Source organism: Silene latifolia, chromosome X (assembly GCF_048544455.1).
Source record: "Silene latifolia isolate original U9 population chromosome X, ASM4854445v1, whole genome shotgun sequence".
Lineage (NCBI taxonomy): Eukaryota > Viridiplantae > Streptophyta > Magnoliopsida > Caryophyllales > Caryophyllaceae > Silene > Silene latifolia.
In genome coordinates, this window is record NC_133537.1 from 14621847 (window position 1) to 14632487 (window position 10641).

Consider the following 10641-nt stretch of genomic DNA (forward strand, 5'->3'; position numbering starts at 1 on the left):
TCCATGAGATCATTCGGCGGCGTTCTGCGATCACGGGTCAGGGCCTTAGGATGCATATCAACAACTGACTTGTCCTTGGCAAGCCCCATTCTCCTAAGGATATCCCTCGATTGTGTCCGGGGCCAAAATGGTCCGCAAAGGAAACGGCAACGAGTCAAGTGAAAGAAATAAATCAAAGTTCAAATAATGAAACATTAAAAGAGAGATGGGCCTCACACCGACCCCACTCACCCCGTTCGAGGGCCGGTATGAGGCCGACGTGGCAGAGCGGCTCATCCCGGAGAATGATCTCGCGTTGGGAATCCATCCCTTCGGCATCCCATTCTTCTCCACCTCAAACAGCCTCATCGCCCGCTTCTCATCCGCATTAAGAAGGACCTTGCTGGCGTCCATCTTAAGCTTACTCCGGGAGACCCATTTGTCATGCTCCGCCTTAGTCTCGCACCGCAAATTGACTTGGTGCTGGAAAGACCGGGACAGTGGGTAATCCTCCGGAACCTCAACGTACACCCACCGATCTTTCCAGTCCTTGCAGGAAGAAAGCTTATCAACGGAGACGTAACCCGGCTCCGTCTGCACGCTGTACCACCCAACGCGACCAGGGGCCGACGGCCGAAGGTGATGAATCCGGCGGAATAAGTTCACCGTCGGGACCTCCCCCTTGAAAAGGCAGAGCCACACAAAGCCGACTATAGTCCTAATGGCCAACGGGTGCAGTTGGGCCACGGCGACGTTCATGGCTTTAATTATGGCCATAACGTGTTCATTCAGAGGAAACCGGAGCCCATACTCCAGGTGTCTGATGTATACGCCGATGCAGCCCGGAGGAGGGCAACAGACCGCCTGACCTTCCTCAGGAATTACAATACTATACTCCCTGCCGAAGGAGAAGTGACGTTCGAAAACGTCAGGACCAGAACAACTGGCAAACTTGTGGGTCCAAGCACGGTCAGGGCAGACCTTACAGGCGTCGCCGTGATCCATGATGTACGGCCTCTCCTCATTAGGATGAGCCCTTTCCCCATCACCGTCATCATCAACATCATCATCATCCTCCCAATCCTCCAAAGCTTTTGGATCAACTTCGGGAGAAGGAGACCTAGGGCCCCCAGACCTTATCGGGATGGCGTCTAGTATCTCCTCCTCATCAAGACGCGACGGGGAACCCCCCGGCGCACGGTTACTAGGACCGGCATCAGCAGAAGACATGTTCACAACAAAAAACTTAACAATTAAAAGTTGAAAATTTGTTTGTTTACCTTGAAGAAAAAGTGCTACGCCGGAGTAACGCTTCGAAGACTAGAGAGAAGTTTCGTCAAAGAAAGTTAAGCAAGAAGAAAATTTTTTTTTTTTTTGAGAAAATGAATTTGGAAGGCCAAATTCAGGGGCTAACTCTCCTATTTATAGGGCAAAGCCCACTCAATCCGACCAATCAGGGCAAAGCCCATGAAGCGTCAACCAATCACCAACGAGACACATGTCAAGCATGCAGCCATGGAAGGTCAATCGACAAACAGTTACAAAACTTCTTCAACACGCTCCATGACAGAATGCCAATCGACGTATCTTCTTCAACACACCCCTTGGTATCTACTTGCCAAACGGCCCGCTGATTCAACCAAGCTTGGCAGCACCGGCTGGGGGCAATCAAAAGCACACGGCACTCACAACCTCGGTCTCGGCCAGCGCCACTTTCTTTTCCACATCTGATGTCTATTACACATCCATGTGGAGGGGGGATATGGTACGGCCTAAGCAGAACCAAGCCGAGGTAGAAGAAGCCGGGGCAGAAAAATTTTTACTTGCGCAGAATACGCTCAACACTCATCGAAGGTCCATACCACGGCATAGACTACGCTGGGGGCAAATTGATGGGGCATATTCTGCACCCGCTGACCAAGTCAACATATTGAGCAAGGTCAAAGATATCCACAAGAAGTCAACGACTTAGACGGCCCTAACCGACGCAACTGTCGGCTGTCACCTATGTCCCGCCACGGCGACTAGCCCGGTAGGGGCACATATCCGCGTACTCATATCCAAGACCCCTCGGCGGCGAGTCAACAGGGCCTGCCGGCCTGCCATGGGTCCCTCCGCCGAGGGTAGATCAGTCTTTCCACCTGCTAGCCACTTGGCCACTTGGTCACTACGTGACAAAAGGTGAAAGTCTATAAATACTCCTCAACCCTTATTGAGGAAAGGATCCACAATTTAACCTAAACACCTCATAATCTGGTAATATCTTCCTTATCTCTCCACAACATATACTTCGCCAAGTAACACATAACTTAATCCCTTTAAGTTTACTGACTTGAGCGTCGGAGTGAGTACGCTCGGTGCAAAGCCGAGCCCTCAGTTTGCTCATTGTTTCAGGAGACCGAGAAGAGGATTCAATCAAAGACGTCATTCTACAAGCCACGAGTGGTAACAAATAACTGTTCTGGAATTACACCCGGAACACAATCTTTAAACAAAGTTTTTTGCCACGTGTCATTACAAAAAAGACTCAAATCCTATGTGTTTTCTACTTGACTGAGTTCTTCTGCTATATCTGATCTTATTATTTTAAGAAAAAAAGAAAAATTATGCATTTAATTTAGTAATTTAGTAATTTGCCTTTCAAAGTTCCTTAGCGGCTTTCCATCTTTCTACGGCAAATTTATTCCCACAAAGAAAGGAAAACTTGGCCAGATTTTTTTTTTTTTGACAACAATAAACCGATTGTATTAAAAAAACAAGTACATAAAAGTTTCTAGCCTGTAGCTAGACTTACAGACCAGGAAGGATAAAGAACAAGTAAGTTGCGGATTTCATGTAAAGAATTCCGCACACGTATTAATCGACAAATTAGTTTGCGCGTAACGGAAGATAGTTTTCGACAAGAAACATTGAAGGTGACAGAACTGTAGCACGATGAGTGGGCACGACGCATAGCTAATAGAAGAGCTATAGTATAGATTCCGCGCAAATGCGCGGTTATTTAGATAGGAATGTTAAAGAAAATAACAATTATTCAACTGATATTTAACTCAATTTGAAATTTAGTAGTAAAATTTATTGTTATTAACTAGTATAGACCCCGTGCAATGTATGCACGGTATCTATAGAGTTTCATTTATTTTTCTTGTTTCTTTCTAGTTACTCATTGTATTTTGATTAGAGAAATAAAAATTTAAATCGTAAGAAGTAATGAAATGAATATTTTTCTGAAAGCTTTTTTTTTTTGTTTTTTTACCGAGAAATTAATGATGTTAATTTACAAATATTTACTAATAATATATTTTTTAGCCATAACTTTTTATCATAAAAAGTCAATGAATTTTTAACAAATATTTACTAATAACATATTTTTTAGCACCAACATTTTATCATAAAAAGTCAATGAATTTTTATCATAAAATTCTTTAAAAAAACGAATTTTTTTTATCATAGTAAGATCAGAGATAAATTTGTGCATAATGTGAAATATTGAATGTTATTAATATTTAAATACAAAAGATTATGTCTATTTATAACTTATTATGTCTATACCTATAGTATATGCTAAATATAACAAACACTATTTTAGGAAACATTTTAGGCGGGGAAAATTGTAGTTTCGCCTATTCATTTAGTAAATAGGGGATGTTTTGCATAAATCGGTGGAGAAGGGAAAGTTCGGTATAATCTAGTTGTAGACATAATATAATGATAGCTCAATTACAGATATGATATAATAAAAGCCCAATCACATATATGATATAATGAAGCCCAATTATAGCCAAATTCATTTAGGCGGGAAAATTTGGGAGATCTTTTATTCTTTTAGTTTAAGGGGATTCAACCTAGAAAATTAAAGATCAGCTTTCTATCCTTTGAGTTCCAATATAAATATGAAGTTTTTAAAGTTTTCTCTATATTGTGCCCTTGAATGTAGAGAAATATTTGAAGGTATGATCTCTACGCATCGCTCTGTCGAATTATGCCCCCAAACATATTACTGCATATATATTTCCAATTAGTCGAGTTGATTATTCATTTCATGCTCTTTGATTTTTAAATTAGTTGGTGGTATGAATTTGGAATTAGGGTTTTGTTGATGATGTTGGGATTTGGCATGCTATTAGGAATGATCAAATACAAGAATTTTTATAATCCTCACAATAAGTCAATATAAGAATTGTTCAGTTAATTTCTACCCAGATTTGCATGTTCGCTACTTCGTTTTATTATACTCTGTATTGTCTAATCCATTTTCATACCTTCTTAATATTCATTTCATGGTCAAACTGTTGATGCAGATGTGGGATTTCGAGCAAGCGTAGTCACTCACATTAGCATGAAAAGAGAGTAAGGTAACACAACTTCCCTGTTCTATACTATCAAGACACACGATTGAATTGTTGGTCTTATTTTAATGTGAAATACTCTGATCTAAATGATAAGGTTGGGGCCTGGCATGAGACTTTGAGCTTGGATTAGCATGAATAACATTGTCCTACTGAAGGACATGGATGCATGGAGAAGTCTCTAACTTTCTCATCCATGGAATTACAGCTGTATCAATGAATATATCGTTGCTTTCTCTGCTGACGACTCTATGTAGATGAATACGAAGTATATTTTTTTCCTTGACATTCTCCACATGTTGAGCTTCACTGCTACTTGCGCTTCTGTTATTCGCAAAATCTTTCATATCCTCATCTTTTATGCAAATGATTCACCAGCTTACCAGTACGGGATTCTAACAAAATGCGAAAGGGATTTAAACCTCTATTCTCTGTGATTTAGACTAAGTTCAATAAAACTTTATTGGACCAAGTCAAGCTAAAATGGGACGTATGACCCTGCTAAGTAGTGCTAACTTCATTTTTTTCTCAAGTTACTGGTATGGTACTAGCTGCAACTCGATCAAATATAGTCGAGCTCATGGAAAGGCCAAACTTTTACATATCCGGTTTTGATCAAGGAGTCTATGAGCTCCCTCAGATCCTTAAAACCTATGATGAAGTCATCAAAAGTGCGTTTTTCACAATATTACAATTCATTGTAATGCTGAAATGGTTATAGAACTTAGGACTAATTAAAATGAAACAGAGTATGTACTGCGTTTTTGTTTACTAAATACCACCGACACTTTTTCGAACTGCCACACTATACGAGTTTACGGAGATAGGCTTAGTTCTTTTATCATTCCCCAATAATTTTTGTGAAGTCTTACGACATTGGGGTGCTTTTTTGATAATTTTTCGTTCCTAGACGTACATACACCTATTGTCCTATTTGAATCGTAACTTAACTTCTCAATGAGTAGTATTTATGGCAAGTGCCATGGAGATCGGCTAGATATAAACTACGGAGTACTGTATAAAACTTCTTCTTTACAATAGCTCTAGATTATATTAAAATTTACCAAACTGCCCCTAGAATTGGAATACATGCAAAAATATGAGTCATGTATGAAAATTTTATTTGATCTCAAATTATTACATGTTATTAGAATATAATATCTTATATTATTTTCCTCATATATTGTATAATAGGATTAGCTAATATTATGGGATCATATCCCCTAATTGAGATTAGTTAATATTTGTCTCCCTAGAATCATGGGATGATTGAGCTAACTTAGGAAATGATGTAACTATATAATACGTACAATGTATCATTGCTAATCAGGGAATATACTACTTTCATGGTATGATTAGCCAAACCTTGATCCCCTGCTTCCGCCTATCCCTATCAAATTTCTCTATTTTTTTTCTCTTTCTTCTTCCTTATCAAGACCTTGTCTGTCACAATGACAAACGACTCAACCCCTAAAACTGGTTTTCATCCCGCTTACTCCATTTCCAACATTAAAAATTACGTGCAAATTACCCCCGAGACAGAAAATGTCCATTATACGTCATGGGTCGAGCTTTTCCTCAACACTGCTAGTGCTTTTGATGTTCTCGATCACATCGCCCAAAAGAAAGATGTTGTTATCAACAAAGACGCCACCTGGGACCGTCTCGACGCCATTGTTAAGCAATGGATTTACAGTTCCATCTCTCTCGATCTCCTTCATACCATCCTTGAACCCGGTTCCACGGCACAAAAAGCGTGGGATCGTCTCAAGGACATTTTTAATTATAACCAAAGTTCTCGTGCCGTAATGTTGGAACAGCAGTTTACCAATATCCATATGGATAATTACCCAAATGTTTCCTCTTACTGCCAGGCGCTCAAAATGATAGCTGACCAGTTAGCCAATGTCGGGGCTCCCGTCTCCGAGACTCGCCTTGTTCTCCAACTTGTCACCCATTTGTCTGATGGTTACGATGGTGTTGCAACCATCATACAGCAAAGTGATCCTCTCCCACCATTCTACAAAGCCCGTTCCATGCTCACCTTGGAAGAAACCCGACGCGCAAAAGCCACCGTTGCCTCCACCGATTCTGCCCTTGTCGCCAATCAGTCCTCATCTCCACCCACTGACTCGAAACAAACTCGAACCCCCTCTCACAGCCACGTCAACTCCTCCAACTCCCAACAATTACAAAGGCAAAGGCAAGAACAATCGCCATCATTATAAGGGTAAGAACCAAGGCGGCAATGGGTCGCAAAAACAGAATGGTCGACAACAAGGTTCTGTCACTCCCTCCGCCTGGACGTGGGTCTCGTACCCACAGTGGCCTGCACAGCAGCAAGGGTGGACCCCTCCGCCTTGTCCGTACCCGACCAGTTCGTGGACTGCTTCATCCAATCGTTCCCCTGGTATTCTAGGACCACGGCCTCAGCAAGCATTTATAGCACAGCCAACCATGGTCGGAACGCCGCAAGGAGCCTTCGTACCCACGGATATAGCAGCTGCAATGCAAACTCTTAATCTTCAACAGCCCGACGACAACCTCTATATGGACACCGGGCGTCGTCACACATGACCTCTAATAATGGTAATCTCGTTTCTTATTCTCTTTTGAGTGGTAATCGACATATAGTAGTCGGTAATGGCAATACGATTCCAATTCGTGGTATTGGTAATACCGCCATCCCTTCTCACCATAGGAACCTCACGTTTAAAAATGTGTTACAGGCCGTTCCTGGCCTTATTAAAAATTTGGTATCAGTTCGAAAATTTACCATTGATAATTGTGTCTCTGTTGAATTTGACCCGTATGGTTTTTCTGTGAAGGATCTCAAGACGGGGATGCAGATTATGAGAAGTGATAGCACGGGAGACCTCTACCCTCTCCTACCAGCCAACCCGACAGCCGCCCGCTACCCTCAAGCCCTCACTGCCATTTCGTCCGACACATGGCACGGACGCTTAGGTCATCCCGGTCCTAGCATTTTTAATTCCTTGTGTAACAATAACGACATTTCTTGTCGGCCTCGTCGTTCCGCATCGTTATGTCACTCGTACCAATTAGGCAAACACGTCAAACTCCCCTTTCATGAATCTTTCTCTAATACTTTGAGTCCATTTGATATTTTACATACTGATTTGTGGTCGTCTCCCGTCGTAAGCACTAATAATCACCGCTACTATATTTTATTTCTAGATGATTTTACAATTTTTTTGTGGACATTTCCACCTATCCAAAAATTACATGTTTACGACATATTCCATAAATTCCACAATATTATAAAGACTCAATTTAATTACCACATCAAGACATTACAATATGACAACGGACGCGAATTCGATAATTCCTCATTTCATAATTTCTTTACTACTCAAGGCATGCTATTTCGCTTTTCTTGTCCACACACCTCCCCACAAAATGGTAAGGCCGAGAGAAAAATTCGCACAATAAATAATCTTGTCCGAACCCTTCTCTTACACGCACACATGCCACCCTCCATGTGGCACCATGCCCTAGCTATGGCTACTTACCTACATAACATCCTTCCTAGCAAAGCCAACAATCTCACCTCCCCAACATCGAGCCTCTATCACCGCACTCCCTCTTATAGCCACTTACGCACCTTTGGGTGTTTATGCTACCCACACACACCTCCATCAACTATACACAAACTTGCCCCACGAGTAACCTCGTGCGTCTTCTTAGGCTACCCGTCTTCCCATCGCGGATACCAGTATCTCGATCTTGCAACTAAGAAAATAATCATTGCCCGTCATGTTACTTTTGATGAGAATGTGTTTCCATTTGCCAGCCCAAACCCCACGGCCCAATATTCTTATGACTTCTTAACCCATGACCATTCTCCTTATGTTTCTGTTGACGTGGGCCCACGGGGGCGCTTGGAGGAGAATAAGCGTTTGCATTTGTGGCGTCGCCACCAATTTATTGTGGAAAATTGAAAACCGTTCGAATACCTCGTGCCATGTCAAGACACAAATTAGTGACATGAACACTAAGAACTCGTTACCCTTAGCATTCTATGTCTAGAATGACTCTCGTGGATGCCAATGAATACGGATGTTCACAGAGATTTGGAGTAAGGGGTGAGGGTACGTATTAGGAAGCTCTTTTGATCGAAAACCTAATCCCGCCCGCCTCGGTAGCGGCCTCTACGAATGATTAGGGAAAATCATCTATACTCGATATATTGTCGATTTATATGCATGCAATGCAACATCCATTAGATTAGTCCTAGCATGTGAGAATTAACTAAGTTGGTAGACACGTAATTTAGCATACTATTACTGTCAAAGTCGGGATTTAAGTTCAATTACATGTGAAGGCATACAAGGAAATATAATAAAGAAAATTACAATAATAATACAATAAAGAAAAAAATTACAATAATTGCATTGGGTTAATTGATTTATGTCGAAAATACTTTTAAAACGGATATTTGGAAAAGAAAGAATAAATGAATTAACGAACAGAAATTAAGGTGATAATACGAATAATAGTTGATTAAATACGTAATTAATAAACAAGGTCAAGGCAAAACAGGAGTTCAGAGACAGAAATCAACCAGAAACGCAAGCAGTAGAATGCGCCTTGGAAGAGGCGCAATTGATTCTTCGTCTGTTCCTTTAGCTCGGGCCGTGGCCGGTTTTAATTGCAAGTCGTTGATGTTCGTTGGTAAATTTAAGGCTTGATTATACTATTTGACTCGGATGAAAGTGATTAATATGCTATTTACATGTGATTAATGGTCATGAAAGCAATAAACACGAACAAAACTAATTAGGACTAACTAATTACAAGATTAATATAGATTAATTAACAAATTAACAAACTAAACAAATTAATTAGGTTAAACAGGTTATTAATGACGAATTAATGATGGTGACGATGAACAAAAGGTGGGAAATATATCAAAGAGGAATTCCAGAGACTCAATATTGACGAATCGAACCTCTAAAACCCGAATTTGACTTTAATGAGGAAAACCCGCAAATATTAATTACTTGGGATTTAAGCCGGGAATTATGATGAATTAAATATTAATAACGATGAATATATTACATGGTAGAATTATTATGCTTAAATCGTCATATGAACAATGAACAATTGAAGAAAGAAATAAAACAACCGAATCATCAAAGGACGAAGGAAGAAGAAAGGAAGCAGGAACTGCGGCAGCCTCACGAAGAGGCGCAGCAGGTGCTGCGTCCCTTCAAAGAGGCGCAACAGTTGTTGCGTCCTTTCTTGACAGTCATCTTCTGGTAATTCGTAAAAAAGGATTTAAAGCATGGTTTTAGAAATCGGTTTTAGATATACTTTCGACATAAACCTTACATTATGATTACAATAAATAAATAACAATAATAAAATAGGGATTATACACCCTGAGACTTACATATTTGACGAAACGAGATGAACTAAGTATACATTTAGTGATGCTCGACTCGAATGTAGACGAAAGTGCCCTCGTAAGAGGAAATTAAACAGATTGATTAAGTTGATTATTGTGGAGTTGGTCAAATTGGTCGGTCATGCAAAACGAGGCTGGTAAGAAAGATCCGAGCTTACGTGGTCGAAAGTTCAAGCACGTAGACGCCAAAAAGTAAGAATGTGGTCTAGAATGCAAAGGGAGAAGAGAAGGGCGGACACTCGCATGAGAAATATGTGAGACCGAAGGTCTCTATTTATACTAATCACACGGAGGAAATAGGGTTTTCGGAGAAACTTTGGAAGTGAATCTCGAAAAGATATGAAAAGATACGAAAAATAAGCAGAAAAGGACTTGGGAAGAGGCGCAGCAGGCACTGCGTCTCTTGGAAGAGGCGCGGCACCTGCTGCGTCCTTTCCTAAGTGGTTTCCCCCTGCGGAAGAAAGATTTTCGTGTTTAGGTTATGGAATAACGGATTTATCTTGTTTTCCTTCATATTTTGTGTGAATATTACGGGAAATTTTTTGCCAAAGATTAAAAGATTTATAAAATATGGAATAGGAATATCCAGAACATTCCAGAACATTCTGACCCGGTTTCAGAAAATGAAGACGGTTTTATGACCCGGACTCCAAATGTACTCTAATTACTGCCAAAACGACCGTATCGGCACGTAGATGACAATTAAGAGGTAGACACAAGTGTTTGAGTGATCACCTGACGATAAACTTACGAACTGTCACCAATCGTTCCGCGTACCAAACATGCGGCCCAATCATCACCGGGCGGTTTGCGGGAGGTGCAGAAATGAGGTATCTACAGAGCCCCCACTTTGACTGAGGCTTGGACAAGGCGAAAGTCATG

At 40.8% G+C, this 10641-nt stretch overlaps 1 long non-coding RNA gene across 1 annotated transcript; it reads left to right on the forward strand.

The window, feature by feature from the left end:
• Positions 1-3823: 3823 nt before the first annotated feature.
• LOC141621242 (uncharacterized) lies at positions 3824-4755 on the forward strand. The gene is made up of 3 exons (XR_012532164.1): positions 3824-3930; positions 4281-4334; positions 4426-4755. It is a non-coding gene; the product is annotated as an uncharacterized LOC141621242 (long non-coding RNA).
• Positions 4756-10641: the final 5886 nt, after the last annotated feature.